General features: G+C 42.2%; 1 pseudogene; it reads left to right on the plus strand.

The window, feature by feature from the left end:
* Positions 1-734: 734 nt before the first annotated feature.
* LOC148684364 (spermidine synthase-like) lies at positions 735-25,119 on the plus strand (annotated as a pseudogene).
* Positions 25,120-25,352: the final 233 nt, after the last annotated feature.

Genomic DNA, 25,352 nt, shown 5'->3' on the forward strand with positions numbered 1-25,352 from the left:
GTGCTAAGAGGAAGGCACGCTTGGCAAACCCTCACCGTGATCAACTCCCACCTGGAAACCTATATCCCCACTGTGGAAGGACGTGTGGATCCAGAATTGGCCTCCAGAGTCACTGTCAGAACTGTGTTTATGGAAGACTATCTTACTCAGCTATGAGTGATCGAAGAAGAAGAAGAAGAAGAAGAAGAAGAAGAAGAAGAAGAAGAAGAAGAAGAAGAAGAAGAAGAAGAAGATATGATTGAGGTCCCCAAATATCTCTAATAACGCAATCTTTCCCTAAGGACCCTCTTGGGTGTTAAGATTGGCAGAGGGGGCTCTCTTTGCAGTTCCATCAACCTCAGAAGCTCAGGGGTGGTGGCCTAGGAGAGGGCATCCTCTGTGGCAGCCCCTACGTTGTGGAACATTCATGAAAAGTTCCTGATGTGTACTGAAGATGCACCTCTACCTTGGCCTTTGAGGTACGTGTTAGCAGGACCCGCCCTATTCCCGTGACTAATTTGTCTTAACTTGAATTTTAAACTGCTGTAAGCCACCCACCCTTGGACCTGCTGGTGGAGGGTAAGTAAACACAAACAAAGAAACAAGCAAAAATAGGTGCTGAAATCCCACGGGAACAGAAAAGACTATTTATGTATGTGACCACGGCTTTGTGGATGTTATTGGCTCAGAGATGGAAAGAAGATAAAGTCCCTACCAGGGAAGAATGGGAGATGAAATGGATGAACCATGCCGAAATGGGTAAAATGAGCAGAAGAATCAGAAATCAGGAAGACCAAATCTTTAATAAGGAATGGAGAAAATGTATAACTTATCTTAAAAATCATTGTAAACAGTTAGAATCGTTAGTAGGACTAGAACAGGCATAAGCAAACTCCGCTCCTCCAGATGTTTGGGACTACAATTCCCATCATCCCTAGCTAAAAGGACCAGTGGTCAGGCATGATGAGAATTGTAGTCCCAAACATCTGAAGAGCCAAAGTTTGCCTATGCCTGGACTAGAATATCACTTGTAGTTTAATGGTTGACACAATGGAGATGAGAAAGATTTGGATTATCATAAAAGATGCAGGAGGAAATGATTCACAATAGGACCCACAAAGGGGAGGATGGAAGTGTAGGAGATCCCTTGGAATCTTGTTTTTATATTTATGTTTGATATATGACTGTAAATTTTTAATCTGAAAAACAAACAAACAAACTACAAATAATGTGATTGGTTTTCAGCTCAGCCTTCTGAGCTGAATGGCTTGGGGCATTATATAAACTTCCTGGGTCAGCTCAGCCCTTGACCTTGACCTGTCACCGTGTACAAGGTAGTGCTGCCAGAAGATTAAAAGAGATCAGTGGTAGAGAGCTGTGGATCTTCAGGAACACATTCGAGATAATATTGCCTGTCTGATTTCTGCATTTCCTGTTCATCCTACAACATTGAATTTTTTTTTAATGTCCAGTGGCACCTTAGAGACCAACTAAGTTTGTCCTGGGTATAAGCTTTTGTGTGCATGCACACTTCTTCAGCTACACTGAAACAGAAGCCGCCACACCCTTATATATATATAGTGGGAGGGTGGGGAGGGGTTTTTCTCAGGAGGGTAGCTGGAGATGGGTGATTGACTCAATTGCTATGGTAAACCTGTTGATGACTGCTAACGACTGCAATTAGTCCTATAGGAAAAAGCAAGTGATACTATGCAGGTGGTTAGCATATGTATTGAGACAGGAATCCAATATCTCTCTTCAGACCAGGTCTCTCCATAGTTTTCAGTTTAGTGATAAGTTGTAATCCAGCAACTTCTCTTTCAAGTCTGTTTCTGAAATCCTACAACATTGTTTATGAGTAGTTCATAAACCTACACAGAACAGCATTGGGGTAACTTCAGGCAATGGAGAGTCTTACAAGGAAATGAGCATTCCCCCAACCCCCCAAGAAGCGAGGTTTTTTGGTGGTTGTTGTTGTTTTTGTTAAATACATCATTACAATAAATATGCAAACTGTAAATATTGCAGAGAGAATTCCGGCTCGAGGACTATTCTCTCTTGTTGTGTGAACTGATTTAACTGTTGAGGGAATTCGCACGGCTCTGTTAGTTATTGAGGAGTATTTCACTCGAGACTCTGTTTCTTCAAGGATCACAAAACAGATGATTTTAATCTCAGGAGGCAGGCTCTTTAAACAGCAAATGCTTCTCTTCAGCTAATGTAAAGATTTTCACTGGGGTCAGCAATCATCAAAAAGTGTTCCTCTCCCCCATTACTTCTCAGTATTTGTTTTTCTTTTAAGCCTTGTCATAGTGCCAGCCCCTCCAAGTTGTACAGCCTTTGCCATCACAGAAACTTACTTTAGATCAGTGGTTCCCAACAGGTGGTCCGCGGACCCCCAGGGGTCCGCGAGCTATGCCAGAGGGGTCCACAAGATGCTATTAGAATAAAAAAATATATTAAATATATTTTGTATGATAACAGATTTTTTGTTTTGGCCGCTTCCTGCATGAGCAGAGTCTAGCGCAGAGTCTGTTTTGCAAAGAGGCAGCGCACGCATTCTACTAATGCTCACCTCCCCAAGATGCTTTGCGCGCGTTGGCTTCATTTGTGTGCTACTGCGCAGGTACCCTGTCTTCTCCATTCCCCTCCCTCCTCCCTGGCGCGCGCTGCCTCTTTGCAAAACAGTAGTGTGTGTAAACAAAGCAAGCATTTTCTTCCATGTGTTTCATGAAAAACAAATATAGGAATCGGCTCGACATGCGGTCGGATTTCAGAGTGAAAGTTTCAAGTTTGGAACCTAATATTTCAGAAATAATGGACTCAAAGGACAGATTTAACTCATCTCATTAAGAACTGAAAATTAAAACTAACTGTATACTGATGGAGTACTCTGTTGTAACTGTAAAAAACGTATAAATATAAAATATAAAAAGACTCTTAATTTGGCTCTCACTTTTTAATTTTAGGATTAGGAATTAATGGGGGTCCTTGTCACAATAGCGGCTCGATGAGGGGTCCTCGAGAAAATTTTGTTGGGAACCCCTGCTTTAGATCACTGGGCAAAGGGTTAGGGTTAGGGTGCTACCCTAATGTTTCAAACATTAGGGAGAACTTCCTGACAGTAAGAGCTGTTCAACAGTGGAATTTGCTACCAAGGAGTGTGGTGGAGTCTCCTTCTTTGGGGGTCTTTAAGCGGAGGCTTGACAGGCATATGTCAAGAATGCTTTGATGGTGTTTCCTGCTTGGCAGGGGGTTGGACTGGATGGCCCTTGTGGTCTCTTCCAACTCTATGATTCTATGATTCTACCATGGCAGGCAATTCTGTGAAAATAGTACTGGGGGCAGAGGATCCCCATCACTGCAGAGGACAGGTACAAGAACAGAGGGGATATTCTGGCCTTTGGGTTTGGAGTCTTGGCAACTGTGCAAGCATGCCAGCTCTTCAAATCACAGCTATCAGCGAGCCTCTGGATCTCCCCATCTGTTGGGGGGGGGCCTGTTACTTTGAAATCCATTAAAATACACCTCATTCCACACACACACACACACACACACACACACACAAATACCCACCTTTGAATTTCCAGAGAGGATAAGAAAGCAAAACACATCTGTCACAGACAGGCTTGTGAGATTGATAAGAACCCACCAATGGGCACACACACAGCTGAAACAGTCCACAGAAGCCTTTGAAGTTCAAAGTTGGCATTGTTTCTTTGAAGGTAAATGTTCTAGGGGTAGCAGATTATTATTTCCAGATGTCCTGCTAATTAACCTGGGGGGGGGGGACGGGGGACGACTGTGAGGCAATTACTAATTTGAGCATGCAGAATTGTCCAACTGGAGACTGTAATTGGATATGGAAATTTGTTACCTAGAAACATCGGCAATTAATACACGTAAATCTGCATCTGTGGAAAAACACGATCACAAGCAAACAGGGAGAACATTCTAGCGTTGTCAACAATGCCTCTTCGCAATATATATACTGTGTTTCATTTGACATTGAGTTGCTGTTCAGTCTTTTTAATCTCCCGTTTTAGCCTGCCGCTTTTATTGTAACTGAGGTCCATAAACCGTACCAAAAATAAATATTAAATATTAAATCAAGATATAGTGCAGTGATTCCCAACCTTTTTTTTGGCCATGCCCCACCTAAGCATCTCTAAAATCCTGATGCCCACCACATATAATTCTTATTATTCAAAAAGCGAACCCCTATTCACATGGAGGAAACCTAAAAGGCCATGAACTTGGTCTAAACAAGCTTCCACTGAACATGGCATCCATGAAAGAGAAAAATAAAAGAACGAAAGGACAGTTGAAGTACTGAGGAAGAAATCACTAAGAAATTAATAATAATAATAATAATAATAATAATAATAAATATGAAGAGATATGAAAAAACAGCAAATAAAGTTTCAAAACATATAATGCAAAACTGAAATGCATAAATATAAAATAATTTTAATGGAAGCTTTTTCTGCAATACTTTGATCATTTTAATTACTACACAACAAAACAAAGGTACTGAACAAATTCATTCCCTCTCTTTCTGTAGTTCCTTAAATTTATTTTTTAATATCTTCTGCATATCCAAAGTAACTTAATTTGCTCATTTTTTCATCTACTTTAAATATATACTCTTATCGAACTGCAGGTTATTACAATAACAATATTACAATCTGTTTGCAATTTGTCTGTAAATATTCAATAAACAATTTCCATTCTTTTATAAAAAAGTTTCTTATTCTTCTGGTAAGTTTTGCCATTTCTGCATACAGTGGACGCTCACTCGGGTTGTGAACATGATCCATGCGGGAGGCACACTCGCAACCCGCAGCATTTGCAACCCGCGTCTGTCCACATGCAGGTTGCGATTCAGTGCTTCTGCACATGTGCAAAGCGCGTATTAGTGGTGTTGTGCATGTGCGCGCGCCAAAACCCAGAAGTAACCCGTCCTGGTACTTCTGGGTTCGGTGCGGAGTGCAACCCGAAAAGACGCAACCTGAAGCGGCTGTAACCCGAGGTATGACTGTATTCCATAAGTTTTTGTATCCATTCTTCCTTTCCTGGGACTTCTGATTCTTTCCATTTTGGGGCAAGTAACATTGTTGCCACTTTAGCAGCGTACATGAATAAGTTTCTATACAGTTTCGGTAATTTAAATATGACTCGGAAACCCCATCCCACTATCTTTTGTGAAACTGCTAAGTAGAAAAGAGGAACATCTTTTTCTTCAGAAGTTTTTTTCTTAAGTTTCCCAAAAATTCACACATACATTTCAATACAGAATAACGTCTGACTTCTCACTCCCTTTTCCATGGTGATTCTATTTTTCTACCTCTTCAATCTTTTCAACCTTAACAGAACTACAATAATCTTTAATCCCTTCTGTTGCTCGTAGTTCAAATCCTGCTCATGTGTTCATCATATAATAATGTTTCTTCAAATAATCTGAAAATTCTTCCCCAAACCTTCGGCATTAGGTTCTCTTATTTGAGCTTCTAGCCTTGCCAATTCTGCATAATCCACCACCTGACTTATCCATCATTCTTTGCTGAGTATTTCTGCTTCCATTTTTGTGCATAGAGAATCCTAGCTGAAAAGAGGAACATATTCTTTTGTGCACCCGGAAATTGCCATTCCAGGATCACGGCATTCTCTTGCACTTTCTAAGGCTACAACTGTCTCGGACGCCTGGGTCGCATCTTTGCAGATGGGATTCTGTGAGCTGCGATGCGGATAGATACAATGCTTTCTGCATTTTTGCTATTCTCCATTGTAAGTCTGTTCTTGCATCTCTGAATTCCTGCACTCCAGGAGACTCCAGGAAAGGTATTGTTGCGATGAACTCAGTCTGCCTGACTGGAATGCCATACTGAGTAACTTTCTCTGTGCTTCCACTTCCAGCAGATATTGCCCAGCGAAGGAGGATGCCTCATTATGCTTCTACATTATGCACAGAACCTACTTAAAATAATAGAATCATAGAGTTGGAATAGACCCCAAGGGCCATCTGCAATACAGGAATCTACTTGAGTAGAGCAGTCTGTGGCCCCCAAAGGAGGGCAGGGAGGGGAGAGCTAGCACAATGGTCCCCACTCTCTTCCGAAGCTGATTAATTTAACCCAAAAGCTGAAAGCTTGAATAGCTCTTAAATAACCCCTTAAGAATTCTAGAAAATAATCGGCCACAGCATCTCTACTTGTATATTAGTAGTGTAAAACTGATGAGCCAGCATCTGCATGAGCCTTCTCGCCATCCCAAAACAGGAAAGATGCTTCCGCGTGACATAATTTAGTGTTTTCTGACATCTCTTGATTATCTCTTTGTGCCAGCAACTGGCAGCTGCATCTCACAGGCCTCAGAGTGGATACAAAATTCATTTACTGTAGTCCTTATGATACATTTCCACATGTTTTCAGTCTCACATGTGACACACAGCAGCCATGCACAACTCTCAACCCAGGAAAGTGAGTCTGCTGTTGGCTGCCTTGTCTCCAGTCTGGTCAGCTCACCCAATCCTTTATTATTATTATTATTATTATTATTATTATTATTATTATTATTATTATTAGAATTTCTATACTGTACCGCCCTATGCCTGGGGATCTCACAGAATAAAATCAAGATATAAAACCACAAAATACATACAGTGGTACCTCATGTTGCGAACAGGATCTGATCTGGCAGCCCATTCACAACATGAAAAGGCCGCAACGTGAATCTGCACACATGTGTGACACAATGCGGTGCTTCTGTGCATGCCCAAAGCACGATTTAGCGCTTCTGCGCATGCACACGTTACGGACATGCCGAACCCAGAAGTAACCAGTTCCAGGGCTTCCAGGTTCGGCGCATCCGTAACCTGAAAATACGCAACATGAAGCGGATGTATCATGAGTTATGACTGTATTGAAAATAAAAGTAACAACAACTTTTATTGTTGTCAAAAAACAAAACACCACATTTTAAAAAGGCATAGGATGTCAATCAAATCAACCAAAGGCCTGGTTTAAAAGGAACGTTTTTGCCTGGTGCCTAAAGGTGTATAATGAAGGTGCCAGGCGAACTTCCCTGGGGAGAACATTCCACAGACGGAGCCACTGGAGAGAAGGCCCCGTTCTCATATTGCTACCCTCTGGACCTCTCGAGGAGGGGGCACACGAAGAAGGGCCTCAGAAGATGATCTCAGGGTCTGGGTAGGTTCATATGGAAAGAGGTGGTCCTTGAGGTATTGCAGTCCTGATCCAGAGGACTGACAAGTTTCCAGTTCCTTTACTCTGTCAAAACTGCCACTCTACCGCTCAGAATCCAAATATCCTGCTTCTGTGCCTGCGAGTTAGCAAGCATGTTTTGCACTTTAAGCAATATTCTGTGGGGAGCTTCGTTCCAGATTTTTCCTTGTGTTCCACAAAACCATGGCCGTATGTTACAGTTTGTTTCTGCTGTTCTGCTGTTCCTTGTCCAGTGTTGTTCTCGGTTAAATAGCTTTAAAAATACACCACAGACCATTTGGGCGGGAGGATCTATTTGGTGCTAACCATTTCTGGTTGTGTGAGATGGTAAGTTGGTTTGTGTCATTGCTTAAAATAATAATAATAATAATAATAATAATAATAATAATAATAATAATAATAATAATAATAAATTTTCACATCAGTTTTAGAAAGTCAAACAGAAACTTTTCTCTCCCCAGTACTTCCAATATCCTTCTCATTTTTCTGTTGGATCTCCTCTCCTAAATGAAAATGTGTTTCCTTATAGGAAGGTTTCAGCTTGCCAAGCCTCAAAGGAATTATAGTTATTTGCTATCCGAACTCACTGTAACAAACCAGGAGGGCCAAGGTGCCACATATTTTGTGAGAGATGCACAGACCAAAATTTGTCAGGGAGGTTTTTGGATGTCTTTATGAGGCAGAGTTGATATGTGACTGGCCACTCCTCAGCCATGAATGAAAGGCCCAATGCAATAGTGCTTTCAAATTCCTACTTCAATGTATAACCACCAGAGGGCACTGTCATTCTTAAATTTGGCATTTACTATGGCATGTAACATGAAATACACCACAAGCCTCCAGTATCTTTCAAACTGCAGCACTGGCTAACTATTAGTACTTCTGCTATCATGACCAAATATTCTATTTTATAATTATTAGTGATATTTTGGTAGGTGTCAGGGAGAACATTCAATTTAGCTTAAGGGTGAAGGTTGAGAATACAGAGGTACCTTGGTTCTCAAACTTAATCCGTTCCAGAAGTCCGTTCCAAAACCAAAGCGTCCCAAAACCAAGGCATGCTTTCCCATAGAAAGTAATGCAAAACAAATTAATCCGTTCCAGTCTTTAAAAAACCCCTAAAACAGCAATTTAACATGAATTTTGCTATCTAACGAGACCATTGATCCATAAAATGAAAGCAATAATCAGTGTACTGTACTATAAAATAAATAAAATAGTATTGTAGATGATAAAAATTAAAATTATTTTTCTTTTCTAACCTACACTGATGATAGTCATTGTTTGGATGGGGGGCTTTTATTCATTTCCGCAGTCACACAATCAATCAGTCAGTCAATCAATCAATCAATCAAATCAGTAGCTGAACTGGGACCCACACAGTCACAAAAACAAATTAACCGAAAAAGCCTCAAAAGAAAAAATGCAAAATAAATAGCAAAAACACTAAATATACGCTCCAAATATCAGTTCAGAACACTGCAATCGGAAACGGAAGGTTTGAAATACAATTGGGGGGGGGGCACAAATTAGCAGTGCAACAGGGAACACAGGGGGACTCAAAACGAAGTACATTCAGTTTCCAAACAAAAGTTCGAAAACTGGAACACCTACTTTGGTTTTGCAGCGTTCGGGTTCCAAGTTGTTCGTGAACTAAGCTGTTCGAAAACCGAGATACCACTGTACTCTCTGACGTCCTGAACACCTGTTGAAACTCATTTAAAACAAGCCATGCTTTAAGATGCTATTACAAAGAGCATGCAGCTAAGATGATCTTCCTACACATCACATCTAGCCATTAATGGGGGACCTGGGAGAAGGCTGAGAGTAGTGTTTGGGCAACAGAATAATTACAGCGCCAGGTCACTAAAGCACCTTGCATGTATACAACCAACACTTTCAGAGTAAGGCAAAGGATCTTTTCTATAATGCGTGGACCCAGTTGCAAGGACTCAGCTACGTAAGTAAAAAAACAGTGATTTGAACGTGCTGTAAACATGCAACACCAGATGGCGCCAGAGAGCAGGAAAATGTGGTTTTCCATAGAGATTTTTTTTCCTTTGGTAAAATGATCTGATTTCTGACATATTGATAGGCTCTCTCCCCCCCCCCCCGTGTTTAAATCCACCCTAAGTTTGGCTGATGGGGAACATGAAAAATGTTGATCCCTTTGCACTTGTGAGCCGGTTTCATTACAGTGACTAATTCAGTGTCAACAAGGAGTAAAAGGAAAAACTGTCATTGTATGACTAAGTTCCAGAGACAGTAGTGTGGGAGAGTTATATGGGCATGCAATCAAATCATAATTTACTCCATGCAATTATCTTTATTATGAGTAATATGTTAACAGCCCTTTCTTTCAAATGACTGTATAAAAGCAGTGAGCTCATTCTTTTGCATTTGCTCAGAGTGCTGCAGAACATGTGACACTCCCAGATATTCTCTGCAAGAATCATTCACATCCATTCGTGGAAAGAGCTTCTACGGTTTGGAACAACATTGCTAAACTAGAGTGCAGGTAGAGCATAGCCAGGTGTGAGCCAGGTGTGATGGCACAACACTTGTTCAAATTGGACATCCCTGCCCAAAGTCTGGAGTTGGCCTTTGCATAATAATAATAATAATAATAATAATAATAATAATAATTTATTTATACCCCGCCCATCAGGCTGGGTTTCCCCGGCCACTCTGGGTGGCTTCCAACAAAATATTAAAATACAATAGTCCACCAAACATTAAAAGCTTCCCTAAACAAGGCTGCCTTCAGATGTCTTCTAAAAGTCTGGTACTGTAGTTGTTTTTCTCTTTGACATCTGGTGGGAGGGCATTCCACAGGGTGGGTGCCACAACCGAGAAGGCCCTCTGCTTGGTTCCCTGTAAAATGAATAAATGGATATAGGTGGCTAGAACCAGCATCGGGAAGAATAGCCGGTAAAACATGATTGCTTGTTGGAATGATGTAAAAATTTTGTTTATTATTTTTTGTTTTCATTGTAAGTGTTTTTGTGTTCATTATTATTTACCTTATTATATTATTTTTATTTATGTTTATTACCGTTTACCTTATATTATGTCTTGTGGTTAAGAGCTATAATTATTATCATTATTATTATTATTATTATTATTATTATTATTATTTTGTCTATGTTTTACTTTTGATATATTTGGCTTTTTTCCTTTTTTCGATTTTTGTTGATAGTTTTTGTTAATTTTTTTCTATTACTATTATTATTATTCTTTTGTTGTCTAGTATGTTTGTGAGTGTGCTGTTCAATTAATTCTAAATAAAGATTTTTTTAAAAAAAAATAGGTACCACTGCGGCAGGAAGGTAAACGGCATTTCTGTGTGGCCTGGTTTCTATCACGGTGTCCTGTTGTGCCAGAAGCTTCTGTTATGTCCATCATGAGATGTCCACCAGCTTCCAACCATGGATACCAGCAGCCTTCAAGCAAGCAAACTTGCCTTATTATTGCTCCCTACGGTAGCATCCCACTGCCAGAGGATTGCCTCCTTCCATTCACCACTTTGCCTCCTCCAAGTGGAACAAACCTGGGCAGTGCTGAATGTCACATCCATTGCCTGGTGTGTCCTGATGGAAATAGTCAAGGGCTTTCCCCTTGGCCTGCCTTGATAGCCACTCAGTTGCCAAGTGCTTTTGTGACATCACAAGAAACCCACAACCAATGGCAACAGCTGGGGAGACATCACCTTCATTGCTTTGAGCCTCACAATGGCGGGCGGACCTATCAGTTATTGTGTGCTTGTTTATTTGGGATGCAGGTGAACATGGGCGTACCCAGCGAGGGGCAGGGGGTCAGCTGCCCCCCCCCAGAAGCAAAAATAATAAATGGTTATAAAGTGATGAAATGAAACAAATTTAAGTACGGCGATGGCGAAAAATCAGTTGTTTACCACACTGAAATGGTGTAAAAACTGAGAAGTATCGAGAGCTACCTAGCGACTGGTAGAGGAATCTATGTCAGCCAGCCATTGGGATTCAAGGGAGGGAGAGGTCTCTAGCGGGCTCTAGCAGAGAGAAGAGGGAATCTTCTAGAGGGGTCTAGTGAGTTCCACGTCACTAAACTGAGCTGCCCACCGCTAAACTGAGCCGCCCGCTATTAGTTTACCTTCTTTACATTTAGAAGACATCAAGGCTGCCTAAATGGATATAAGAAACTTGTTCCAAAAAGGTAAATTAAGTAATTTCTGTAGAAAATTAAATTTTAAAGGGTAAAGACCTGGCTCCGAAGTACAATGGGAGAGGACAGACTGGCTGGGTTGTGTTTGATGAGCGTCCATCGGAAATTCTTCAAGGAAAATCAGGACTGGATTGAAACAAAAGTTTTGAACAAGTTTTCTTCAAACCCAAGAAAAATGATATTAGTATAAGACATGTAACTAGAATAAAAAGTAAAAAAAAATCAAGCAAATAATTGTTATAACTACCGTAATAAAGCACTGCTATAATTATATATAATTTTCTTAAAATTTTGGTTTCATTCGCCTTTTCCATGCTGAAATGTCACAACCTGAACGACCATGGCTTGCCCCCCCCCCATAGTTTTGATCCTGGGTACGCCCCTGCAGGTGAAGCTGTGGTCTAAACCACCACGCTTCTTGGGCTTCCCAATCAGAAAGTTGGCGGTTCAAATCCCCGCGATGGGGTGAGCTCCCATTGCTCTGTCCCAGCTCCTGCCAACCTAGCAGTTTGAAAGCACGCCAGTGCAAGTAGATAAATAGGTACCACTGCGGTGGGAAGGTAAATGGCGTTTCCGTGTGCTCTGTGTGTGGACAAATGCCAGCTCCCTTGGCCTGAAAGTGAGATGAGCGCCACAACCCCATAGTCGCCTTTCACTGGACTTAACCTTAACCTTTACCTAATAATAGCTTTATTTGTGAAGGGTCGGGTGCTTTCTGATGAAGTGCTACAGCCAAGGGTTAGCTGGGCATCTGCTGAGAACCTATAGCCTATTTTAATGTATTTTGGTATTTGTTGGAAGCCGCCCAGAGTGGCGGGGGAAACCCAGCCAGATAGGCGTGGTAATAATAATAATAATAATAATAATAATAATAATAATAATAATAGCCCAGCAAAGGGCCCACTGGCCACAACCCCCTGGATCTGCTCCTCTTTCCACCATTGCAATTTGTTTATTCCCCATCTTCTTGCTCAGGCCCAGACAATGGCAGTGTTGAAAAGCGGGTTCCAAATGCAGTCACACCATAGATTTGTATAACAGTGGTATGAAAGCAGGGCTTTCGTTGTCGGCTGCTTTCCTAATGATCCCTAGCATGGAATTTGCCTTTTTCACAGCCAGCACACACTGTGTTGACATCTTCATTGCGCTGTCCGCTATGGCCTCGAGGTCTCACTCCTGGTCAGTCACCGACAGTTCAGGCCCCATGAGCGTTTGTGTGAGGCGCAAACCAAACAAATAACGTAACACACATGCCCAAACGAATATATCAAAGCTAGCAACATCTTTAAACAAATATCTACAGTGTGAAAAGATAGCTAACCAACTTATTTTGTGTAGGTACTAAATAACATGTCTGAAGGCAGCAGTGGAACGGCTTAGGGAACTGGGTATGTTTAGCCTGGAGAAGAGAAGGTTAAGGGGTGATATGATAGCCATGTTCAAATATATAAAAGGATGTCATATAGAAGAGGGTGAAAGGTTGTTTTCTGCTGCTCCAGAGAAGCGGACACAGAGCAATGGATTCAAGCTACAAGAAAGAAGATTCCACCTAAACATTAGGAAGAACTTCCTGACAGTAAGAGCTGTTCGACAATGGAATTTGCTACCAAGGAGTGTGGTGGAGTCTCCTTCTTTGGAGGTCTTTAAGCAGAGGCTTGACAGACATATGTCAAGAATGCTTTGATGGTGTTTCCTGTTTGGCAGGGGGTTGGACTGGATGGCCCTTGTGGTCTCTTCCAACTCTATGATTCTATATGGCTTTCCTGGATGAGAGTTATGCAAATGATCAAGTAATTCGCTATGTAACTTAGCATATATATATATATATATGAATGATTTGGTAGCTCATTCTTTTCGTTATTAGTCTCTTTGATGCTTGCAGTTAACCAGTAGGGTATATTAAAAAACCACCTTCTGCACGTATCATACATCTATTACTTCTTTCTATCCTTCTGTTGTCTCTCTGAATTGCTCAATATATATATATATATATTCCCCTCTCCTTTGCTATCTCCTCCGTTTTCTCTCTAGTTTATCCCGCAGAGTCACAGAAGTGCTTTTATTTAATAAGATGACCTCTTTTTTTTTAAAAAAAAAGAAAGAATCTGGCAATTGATGCAATTTCAAAATAAAACATACTCTTGGCTCATAATTGCTTCCTATGGAGTCTCTGTATTTATGCAAAATACAGTTGCTGCCCATCAAAGATGAAGGGTGAAAGACTGTAATTTAAAGTGGAATGACTGGGGTTTTTTTTTACTTGATCCAATATTCTGACACATTATGCTAGAAGAGTGGTTGGAGCAAAATAATGGTTTGGACCCAGAGTTAGCCTATCATATTTAGAGAGGACCCCTTAAAAATGAATGGCACTTAAGCAAGCCATGGCTATCAACGCAATCCCATGTATGTTTACTTGAAAATAAGTCCCACTGTGCTTCAGGGTGTTTAGGATTGCAGGCTATGTTTGGATCCAGCTCAATCTGTTTAGCCTATTTATAACTCCTAGAAAGGAGAGTTGTTTGTGTGTTACGGGTATAAACTCATAGGTCAATGGTATATGGGAAATATTATTAAGATTCCCCAGAGGCAAAGAGCCATAGATTTATTTTTAAAATGGAAAAAAGCACATGCATTTTAAGTCAAGGACACAAAGAATGAATTTTTTTGGTATCTGTTTGAAAGACGAGGAGAATGGAAGAGGAAGAAGGAGCTCTTTGTAATCTCTTCCTCCCAAACTGAAATACAAACCTGCCGAACCAGCCAAAGATAGACAGTGCAGTGTTGTACTAACTAGACAGAGTGTTGAATTGGGATGGGAACAAAAAGATCTGTGGCAAATCACCATAAGGTCACAACATAAAACATACTGAAGGCCTTGAGTAAGCTTGCTAGAGGGCCTTCTTGGTAGTGGCGCCCGCCCTGTGGAACACCCTCTCATCAGACGTCAAGGAAATAAACAACTATCTGACTTTTTGAAGACATCTGAAGGCAACCTTGTTTAGGGAAATTTTTAATGTTTGATGTTTTAGCAGGTTTTTAATATTCTGTTGGGAGCCGCCCAGAGTGGCTGGGGAAACCCAGTCAGATGGGCGGGGTATAAATAATAAATCATTATTAAGTTATTATTAATCCGGGGACCGTCAAAGTGGTGCCCTCCAAATATTGGACTAACAACTTGAGGTGAGGATCTTAAAAACAAACTAAATCAGATTCAACCAATGTAAAAAAGGTAAGGTAAAGGACTCCTGGACGGTGAAGTCCATTCAAAGGCGACTATGGGGTTGCGATGCTCATCTCACTTTCAGGCCAAGGGAGACGGCGTTTGTCCACAGACAGCTTTCCGGGTCATGTTGCCAGCAGGACTAAACTGCTTCCAGCGCAACAGGATACCGTGACGGAAACCAGAGTGCAAGGAAACGCCTTTTACCTTCCTGCCACAGCAGTACCTATTTATCTACTTGCACTGGTGTGCTTTCAAATTGCTATGTTGGCAGAAGCTGGGACAGAGCAAGGGGAGCTCACCCCATCACGGGAATTTGAACCACTGGCCTTCCAATCAGCAAGCCCAAGCAGTTCAGAGGTTTAGATCACAGCGCCACCTGCGTCATTCTGTGAAGGCAAGTTAGCAGCCTCACACTGTGAGCGCAAAGCAAGGTTTGCTAAGATTTGCCTCTCTCTGGTCTGTGGCCCCCCTTGGCCAACGTTCACCCCAATGTGTCTGTCAGGTAAAGGAGGGAGACTGCAGGGCGAAGCAGGCTTAAATGGTCTGTCACCACCTTTCCCCATTGGGCAAAATGGCCCTCAGGTCATAACAATCTCCCCTAGATAGACCCCACCTCCCCTCTTCTTCCAGGGGAGGAGGGGTTTGGTAAATTATCCCCCCACAAATAATGGGGGGTACAGCTTTGTTGCGGCAAGGATAAAATAGGAGGAAATCCCATCTCTACCGCATTAAGCGGTTTGAAGGAGGAGCGATACAAATGTAACAAACAAGTTAACTACTCATTATAATGCCTATACAGTGGTACCTCGGTTTACAAACACAATTGGTTCCGGAAGTCTGTACTTAACCTGAAGCGTACTTAACCTGAAGCGAACTTTCCCATTGAAAGTAATGGAAAGTGGATTAATCCGTTCTAGACAGGTCCGCGGAGTACTTAAACTGAAAATACTCAAACCGAGGCGTACTTAAACCGAGGTATGACTGTATAGCAGGGGTGGCCAACTCCCAAGAGACTGTGATCTCCTCGCAGAGTTAAAAACTGGCAGTGATCTACCCCCCCTTTTTTTAGGAAGGAGGAAGGCCCATTCTGAGGGGGTTGGGGTCAAAGTTGTTGAGTTTTTTCAGGGAGGAGGTAAAATGTTATGCTTTTTTTTAGGGGAGCCACAGTTCTTCCATCCTTGTGCTAGCAAGACTCTAGCCACTGTTGTAGCATACATGAATAAATTCTTTGTTTTCCTTGGCAGAAATGCTTTTGGGGTTTTTGTTGTTGTTGTTTGTTTGTTTTTTTACAAATGTTCTTTTAAACCAGGGGTAGGCAACCTAAGGCCCGTGGGCCAGATGCGGCCCAATCGCCTTCTCAATCTGAACCGCAGACGGTCCGGGAATCAGTGTGTTTTTACATGAGTAGAATGTGTCCTTTTATTTAAAATGCATCTCTGGGTTATTTGTGGGGCATAGGAATTCGTTCACCCCCCCCCCACAAAATATAGTCCAGCCCCCCACATGGTCTGAGGGACGATGGACCGGCCCACGGCTGAAAAAGGTTGCTGACCCCTGTTTTAAACATTCTTTTAAATTCATTGTATATCATCTCCCAATTTCCCCCCCACTTCTCTACATTCGTACCACATATGATAAAATGTTCCTTCCTTTTCTTTACATTTCCAACATTTATTTAACCCCGTTTTGTACATTTTTGCAATTTTTACTGGTGTAATATACCATCTGTACATCACTTCCATGTAATTTTCCTTCAAAAGAGAACAGTCTGTAAATTTTAAAGCTACTTTCCACAGTTTCCCCCAGTCCTCAAATTGTATATTACCGTATGTCCTATTTATCTTGCACCCATTTAATCATAACCGATTTGACCTCTTCATCTTTCATTTCCTATTCTAGCAAAATACTATATGCTTTCTTCAGTAGTTTCAAATTTCCTTCTATCACTTCTTTTTGAAATCTAGAAGTTATATAACTAACAGGGGCATAGGACGAGGGGGGCAATAGGGGCGCTCCACTCCAGGCAGTGCGATCCCGAGGGTGCCATCGCGGCTGCGCACCCCACCCACGCTGGGTGCCACACCCCTGCGGGGTGTGTGCCACGCCCTCAGAACAAGCACCCCACCCCCGCGGACGGAGCACCATGCCCCCAGAATGCGTGCCAGCCCCTCCCCCGCCCGCTCTCTGCCCCCGGTGCCAGAGCATGAAGCTCCACCAGTGATAACTAAACCCTTTCTATCTATCTTCCTTAAACATCTTATTCAATTGTCTGTAATGTAGCTTCGCGGCCTTTTGGCTAAGAACAAGAGCAGTTTGAATTCTTTGGACTGTCTCTGCAGGTTGGACAAAACTGTCCTTGGTTCATGTAAAGGTAAAGGTAAAGGGACCCCTGACCATTAGGTCCAGTTGTGACCGACTCTGGGGTTGCGACACTCATCTCACTTTACTGGCCGAGGGAGCTGGCGTACAGCTTCCAGATCATGTGGCCACTATGACTGAGCCTCTTCTGGTGAACCAGAGCAGCGCACGGAAACGCCGTTTACCTTCTCGCTGTAGCGGTGCCTATTTATCTACTTGCACTTTAACGTGCTTTCGAACTGCTAGGTTGGCAGGAGCTGGGACCGAGCAACGGGAGCTCATCCCGTTGCGGGGATTCGAACCGCTGACCATTTGATCGGCAAGCCCTAGGCTCAGTGGTTTAACCCACCACGCCACCCGCGTCCATGAGAATCTGTTTTATTTATTCAACCACAATCAACAAATAGCCAGTGCTCAAATGCAAACCAAAGTTTTCTTTCCAAAAATGTAGTTGACTGCAGCGAACCTTGAGCAGTCAAGGGCACAGATCCTGTGGGTGGATCAACTGATGTAAAGCTGGAATGATTTCCAGCACGAGATTATAAAGGCTTTTGCCAGCATTGCGGGAGTTTCTATTTGTACAGGTCACCGATGCATTGCAACGCCTTTGAGTGCCCCACTTGCCATCACTGTGTAATATATAGGCTTGCTTAATAAAAAAATTCCTTCAGTAGCACCTTAAAGACCAACTAAGTTTATATTTTGGTATGAGCTTTCGTGTGCATGCACACTTCTTCAGATACACTAGAAACAGAAGTGTCAGACCCTATATATATACAGAGGGTGGTGGGGGTGGGTGGGAATGGGAGATGGGCTGATGGGAGTGGTAAACCTGTAGATGGGTGTTAATGGCTGCTGATGGCTGCAATTAGTCCTGGGCTGAGGTGCTAAAGAAAGCTTGATCATGCATAATGAGATAAGAATCCGATATCTCTATTCATAGGCTTGCTTGTTAGTGTTAAAATATGGCGTCCTGGCCAGCTCCCAACTGCACTGCATGTTGTATAGGTAACTGTACACAATCTGTCATCTTCCCTGGAATGTGTATGTGGGAAATATGCAAGGACCAAATTAGGTTTAAATTACAAGAGAGGGTGTGTGTGTGTGTTAGATTGAGAACATATTGCAGGCTAATACGGCTTACGACGACATTCTGGGAAACGGTCCAAACTTTGCAACGGTGTGGTGGCGGGTTCTCCCGCTCCCCCAGCTCCTGCAGTTGAAAGCCAGAAAGTGTGTGTCCCAAAGAAATAAATGAAGCTGCTGAGAAAGCACAAATGAGGACCCATGTATGACTCACTGCCCAGAAAGGGGAGCTGCTGCTGACCCTTTGAGCAAACAGGCAGACATTTCTGGACCCAGTCCTGCAAGGCAAGAAGTCAAAAGAGCAAAGGCTGTGGCAGCGGAGCTTTTTTAAAGGGATCAGCCAAAGTTGTCGAGCTTTTCTGGGAGACGTCGGCAAAACTTCCTTAGCTGGCGTTTTGAGGGGCGGACAGTTGCTCCAGTGCCCTCCAGTGCCACCCTATAGCCCCTTCACCTTCCTTTGCTACTGGGCTGTGGCCAAACAGCCACCCTTTGCCAATGCATTCCAAGCAGTGCCGGATTTACGTATAAGCAAAACAAGATATAGCTTAGGGCCCCGCTCTCTTGGGGGCCCCCAAAGAAAATTAAAGGGGGAAAAAACTGGATGTACGTTTCCAAAATATAAGATAAAAACAAATAAAATAAAAATAAAACAGTGTTTTGTGTTGTGTAGGCTCCTATGATGTAAGTCATGGGCCCCGCCTGCTAGCCTAAAATATTACCAGTTTGCTCATTTCTAGATATAGGGTGCCTACATTCTACATGTGCAAATGGCTTTAGATACCTATTAGGTCCATAAATTACCACATAGCATGTATCCAACACAAAAAACAGTGAAAATTTGTTGTTTACAAAGGACAGCTGGACATATTAAAGGGTCTCATTACTTTCAGTAGTTTAGGGCCTCACCAGACCTAAATCCGGCCCTGATTCTAAGCCTATGAAAATGGAAAAGTTTTTTTAAAATGGTTTTTCTAGAGGAGGTTTCCATTTTCATTGGCGCCATCTCCTGACCATGGCTGGCATCCCACTGCAAATGATGCATCATGACATAGAATCCTTCCAGAGGCATTCCAGGGGGAAGCAGTAGCTGCCACCAGACTTGCTTCCCCTCCTGCCGTAAAAAGGATGCTAGTGAAGAGTTAGTGATGTGGATACAGTGGAGAACAATCCATGAAGCAGGAGCAGGTGCAGGCGGTCCATTTTGAATCTGCTACAAATGCACTTTAATCATGCTAGTGGCGCTGTGGTCTAAACCACTGGGCCTCTTGGGCTTGCCGATCAGAAGGTGGGTGGTTCGAATCCGCACAACGGGTTGAGCTCGTGTTGCTCTGTCCCAGCTCCTGCCAACCTAGCAGTTTGAAAGCACACCAGGGCAAGTAGATAAATAGGTACCGCTGTGGTGGGAAGGGAAACAGTGTTTCCATGCACTCTGGTTTTCATCACGATGTCCAGTTGCGCCAGAAGCTGTCTAGTCCTGCTGGCCACATGACCAGAAAGCTGTCTGTGGACAAACGCTGGCTCCCTTGGCCTGAGAGCGAGATGAGCGCCGCAACCCCAGAGTCGCCTTAGGGTGGACTTAACCGTCCAGGGGTCCTTGACCTTTACCTTTTACCTTACACTCACTGTATACACTCCATCCCAATGCTCCCAGAGTCTTATATATTGCTGTTTTGCAGGCAGGATTCAATGGTGTACAGGCAAATCAAGGTTCCACAATTGAAATGGATTTTGTGCTCTTGCACACTTGCTTATTTTTTGCAGTAAAGAAAGGAATGGGAAAATGCAGTGGGAACAAATGCTTAGTGAATGGATAGCTTGCAACCTCCTCACAAACGTAAATAAATCAGAATGAATGCTCTGTGTAAATAAGCAACCTACAAGTGAAGAAACAGAGTTTTTATTTAGTCGCTGTTCAGTGCCTATCTTGCTTTTACAGCCTCCTTTCCACCTACCTGTCTGTGTTCACCTGTATTGCTTTACCTGTCCCTGCCTTCCTGAAACCATAGCACTCAGCACCTGATAAACAGAAATACTTCATATGCCTCATTGCCTTGCCTGCAGAACCAGAAGCCAGGAGGGCTTTCTATCTATGTTGCAAGAAACAATGCATGCAATGCGGTGCAGTGGTTAGAGCACTGGGCTTGGCTCCTAGGTTCAGACCCTGGGAGACCCTGGTTCAGCCACTGTCTCGCAGGATTGTTGCGCCTTGAGCAACTTGGAGGAAAGGGATTTAAGAGTAATATATACGTCTACAGGATTGAGAAGCACCAGGTTTCCTAACTTCTTTGTGTGGCAAACAATTTACGAGGAAAACAATACATTGGCACAGGATACTGCCCATTATATGTACTGGAAACAAACCCAATGCACAGACACAGATACATTTCGGAGCGTAGCTCCATTTACCCACAATCCTGTTGGATTTTTTGAATAGGCAAGTTACTTTAGGTCCGGTCTAATGTAAATACTGTCTGTTTAAGAGAAACAGGTGCCAGTGATTTCTGTTAATTGCCCACAGGCATGGTCTCTACTCCTTGTATATAAGGCTCTGCCAGAAAGCCTTTTGTATCTCTTAGTTAGATCTTTCAGTTTGATTCATCTCTTAGTAGTTCACTCTCTCAGTTGAATGTATCTCTTAGGAGAACTGTATCTCTCAGTGAGATCAGTACCTTAGTTGGAGAATACTTAGTTGATTCTCAGTTATTCTCAGTTTAAGAGATTCCCAGTTGAATCTTAAGAGAGACTCTCAGTTTAAGAGATTCCTTAGTTGAATCTTAGTATGAGAGTTGCTTAGTTATAATGCTAGTTTGCTGTTAATTCTTGGGTAGTTTAATGGGAGTTATGTGGGAGTTTGTGGGAGGTTTGGAATGGATTGAAGGTTGGAATGTGGGTGGATAAAGTTGCTAAGAGAGAAAGCATTTATCTTTAGTTTAAAGTCTCTTTTGAGTCAGTTTGTTTTTCAGTTAAAGAAACCAAACCGTTCGTATTTTCATCTGTATACTTTTACAAGTGTGCAGCTAGTAAGGGGTTTCATATAAGGGAGATAATTCCCTACTAAGCTCTTGGTGGTGTTTTCTTAGCCAGGTCGACTTCTGACTGCGTATACTCTGCATGAAGCGTACTTTAAAGGGCCGCTGGAAACTGGGATATATGATTTAGGTTAAGCAAGTCTCAATACCCAGTTTTCTCCAATATTATTCTTATCATTATATATATATATCTATAATATCTCCCAAAAAATCCATCTAGCTCTTTTTTTAAAAAAAGTTGTTTATTTATACTTTTCAAGTTTACAGTGGTACCTTGGTTTACAAACACAATTGGTTCCAGAAGTCTGTACTTAACCTGAAGTGTACTTAACCTGAAGCAAACTTTCCCATTGAAAGTAATGGAAAGTGGATTAATCTGCTCCAGACAGGTCCACGGAGTACTTAAACTGAAAATACTCAAACCGAGGCATACTTAAACCGAGGTATGACTGTATACATTTCATTAGTTTGACAATCAATTTAACATTCATTTATTTTTATTTATTTATTTATATAACCGAAAATAACAGAATATTTATATAACAGAGAATAACAGAAAATAGTCAAAAAATAGTAATACACTTACATTCCTGCACATCCATCATTTACATAATGCAAACAAATCTATATCTTTATTATTCCTATTAACCTTTTCCTAAAGTTAAAATCCCCAAAGAGCTGATACTTGGCAGTTACGTCGAAAAGGAGAAAAAGCAATGGGGAAAGGAGAAAAGGAAAAAAGAGAGAAAAAAGGAATAATGATAATAATAATGGTAATCGTTATATTAATACTAATGTTGGTAATTATCATAAACATAAATAAAATCAGCAAAAAGAAAGAAAGAAAAAAAGGGGGGGAAAGAAAAAAAGAAAAAAAAGAAGAAGAAACAGACAAAGAGAAGAGGGAGGTAAGACCTAATTGACTGATTCAACAGTCGTATATTAAATACTTAATTACATAACATCTTCTATCACTTCCACCGCGCTTTGCACCGAATTTCAATCTTCTATACTTCTATGTCTTGTCCTCTTGGTGTTTTACACTAACTTCTATTAACAAAACAGAAGCCTTCAAATTCCTACAGTTATTCTAAGCACAGCCATGTTCTATTGCCCAATCCTATTTTATTTAGATAGTCATTTAGACACTCCCACTGTTCCTTAATTTTATCTCTAGGTTTATTGCGAATCAGATCAGTTAATAATCAGACAATCAATTTAACATTTCAACATCTGACTTCCTTCCCCCTCTTTCTGTGGTTCCTTAAATTTATTTTTTAATATCTTCTGCATATCCAAATTAATTTAATTGACTCATTTAATCATCTACTTTAAATATATACTTTTTATGAAACTGGAGGTTATCCTGCCAATGTTTCTGTTTGCAACTTATCTGTAAATATTCAATAAACCATTTCATTCTTTTATAAAAAGTTTGTTGTCTTGATTTCTTATTCTTCCGGTAAGTTTCGCCATTTCTGCATATTCCATAAGTTTTTGTATCCATTCTTCCTTTACTGGGACTTCTCCTCCTTTCTACTTTTGGGCAAGTAACATTCTTGCTGCTGTAGTAGCATACATGAATAAGTTGTCTGGGTTGTTGTTTTTACAAAAGTTATTTTGAACATCCTTTTCAATTCATTGTATATCATTTCCCATGTTCCATCTAGCTCAGTACTGTCTACACTGACTGGCAGCAGCTCTCCAGGATTTCAGATGGGGTGTCTCCCAGCCCTACCTGAAGATGCTGTGGATTGAGTCAGAGACCTTCTACATGCAAAGCAGCCGCTCTATCGCTGCTCTATGGTCTCTTGATTCTGAAATCACTAGATTAGGAGGCTGCTTGATACCCAAAATCTGTAACACCCTATTAGCAAATGGGGTTAATTCAAAATAAATGGTAGCAGATGGGCATTGGTTAGAAGTAAGAAATTATTGGATTACTCAAAAGCTAATACTAAGGAATGATCATGAATTGAATTATGTATTTTGAACCCAGCGGGCGAAGAGATGAGCGAATATTGGGTCAATATGCAATCTAAGTAGCTTAGCACAGGCAATGCATCTGTTTGCTATTAACTTTTCTTGAGATAAGTAAAGGTCAGGGGTTTTCCTGTGGTTTAATTTGAGAAGCAATTTGGATTTCCTGCCCTCAGCTGGAGACGTTGTTAGTATGAGACCAAAAATGGTCTCAGCCATCCAATAAAGGCTTATATTTCACAAAGGAAAACACCTACGGTAATTTCTGTGGGCTATCAAAAGAATGATGTAAGGAGGGTTTTGGGGGGAAAGAAGTGCTTGTCACTCCTTCGGAATAATTGTTAAAGAGGGTGAAAATTCAATCAAGAACTAATGCATTCTCTCCCCCCTCCCCCCTTTCACAAAAGAATCTGACACTAGAAAGACAATATTTCCCAAAAGTTCAGTTTACATGATCAACAATGCTATTTGTTCAGGTGCTGAATATGTATTTATTTATTGATAGAATCAGCTGCTTAGTTCAGAAAGCAAAGCTGTCTGATTTGGTCCCCTAGTCTTGAGATAACAGTGATGGAGATGGAGTCCCAGTCCTGATAATGTCGAAAATGCAGCTGTGTCACAAGGCGAGACCTGCCCTGCCCCGATGCAATAACTCAGGCACCCCCAAACTCAGCCCTCCAGCTGTTTTGGGACTACAATTCCCATAATCCCTGATCACTGGTCCTGTAAACTAGGGATGATGGGAGTTGTAGTCCCAAAACACCTGGAGGGCTGAGTTTGGGGGTGCCTGCAAAAATTCCTTCCCCAAGCACTGTAAGGCACTGCTGTGTGAAGCCATCATCATTGAACTTGGGAAAAGAGGATGATCTCTTCCCATTGTACATGACATCCTAGAAGACATTTATTATGTCAGATATTTTTGTACTGCTTCATCTCCAGCATAGGTCGCCTGCATTTGCAGAGTGGAGGCAAGGCAGAGCGGAGGGGTAGCTTCTTCACCTTGCCCAGTTTGGCCAGCCATGGAGCTTGTCCTGGAAGCAGGAGGAGGAGAATGAAGTGCAGCAGCTGTAGGGGAGGCAGAAGAGGCAGCAGCCCCGGCAGCCGTCATCCTGGAGGACTTGTTCTCCAAGACGTGCAGCCTCTGGTCTGGGCAGATCCTTTCCCTGCAAGCCCAGGAGGTCCTGCATCAATAGCGGTCACCTGTCCAGAAGAACATGGTCTTCAGGAGCAAAATATACAGGAATGTCTTGGTCCTTGATGGCGTCACCCAGTGCACAGAGAGGGATGAGTTTTCATACCAGGAAATGATTGCTAACCTTCCCTTGGGCTGTCACCCAAACCCACAGAAGATGCTCATTCATACCTGCCAAGTCTCTTGTGCAGAAATCCGGGATCAGCAGCCACGCAACACCGGAAGTTGCGTAGACACAACTTCCGGTGTCACTTTGCCCATCTATGGGCACCGAAAATGGCCAGCGCTGGGGCCGGAAGTCATGTCTACGCATGTCCGGAAGTGCGTAGACGCAACTTCCGGTGTCGGCGCCGGCCATTTTCGGTGCCCATAGATGGGCAAAGCGACACTGGAAGTTGCGTCTACGCACTTCCGGACATGCATAGACGTGACTTCCGGCTCCGGCGCCAGCCATTTTCTGGTTCCCATAGATGGGCAAAGCGGCACCAGAAAAATGGCCGCCAACAGGAATCAAAATAAGGGAGATTGACGGGAGAGGAGCTGAAACGGTAGACCTCTGGGAAACGGTAAGGAAAAACGGGGGTTTCCCAGGAAATATGGGGTACTTGGCAGCTATGCTCATTATTGGGGGCGGCAATGGAGGAGTCTTGCGGGAAGTGGTCGAACACCCTCTGTGGAGTCTGTAATATAGTGCAAAATCGACGAGGATGTGATCCAAGCATCTAAGAAGTACCTCCCGGGGTGGCCATGGGATGTTCCAGCCCAAAACTCTCCTTGCATGTTGTGGACGGCTTTGAATTCATGAAGCAGAACTAAGAGGCTTAATCTCTGAAGGTTCTAAGCAGGGCACAACGGAGAAAACCAATGAAAATTAATTGATTTAAATTGGGAGCTATGGAAGGCAAAGGACAGCTAAAAGGGAACATTGGGCTTTCTGGGGAAATGAGGCAAATCTAGTTGTTGAAGGATTGTTCTGCATCATAGAGCACCTTTTGGCAGATTAATGATACGTTATTCCTTCGATCCCAGCCATTGCGAGGCTGTCACAAATCATGGCA

The sequence above is a fragment of the Zootoca vivipara genome, chromosome 10 (assembly GCF_965207765.1).
Source record: "Zootoca vivipara chromosome 10, rZooViv2.hap1.1, whole genome shotgun sequence".
In the NCBI taxonomy this organism is placed as follows: domain Eukaryota; kingdom Metazoa; phylum Chordata; class Lepidosauria; order Squamata; family Lacertidae; genus Zootoca; species Zootoca vivipara.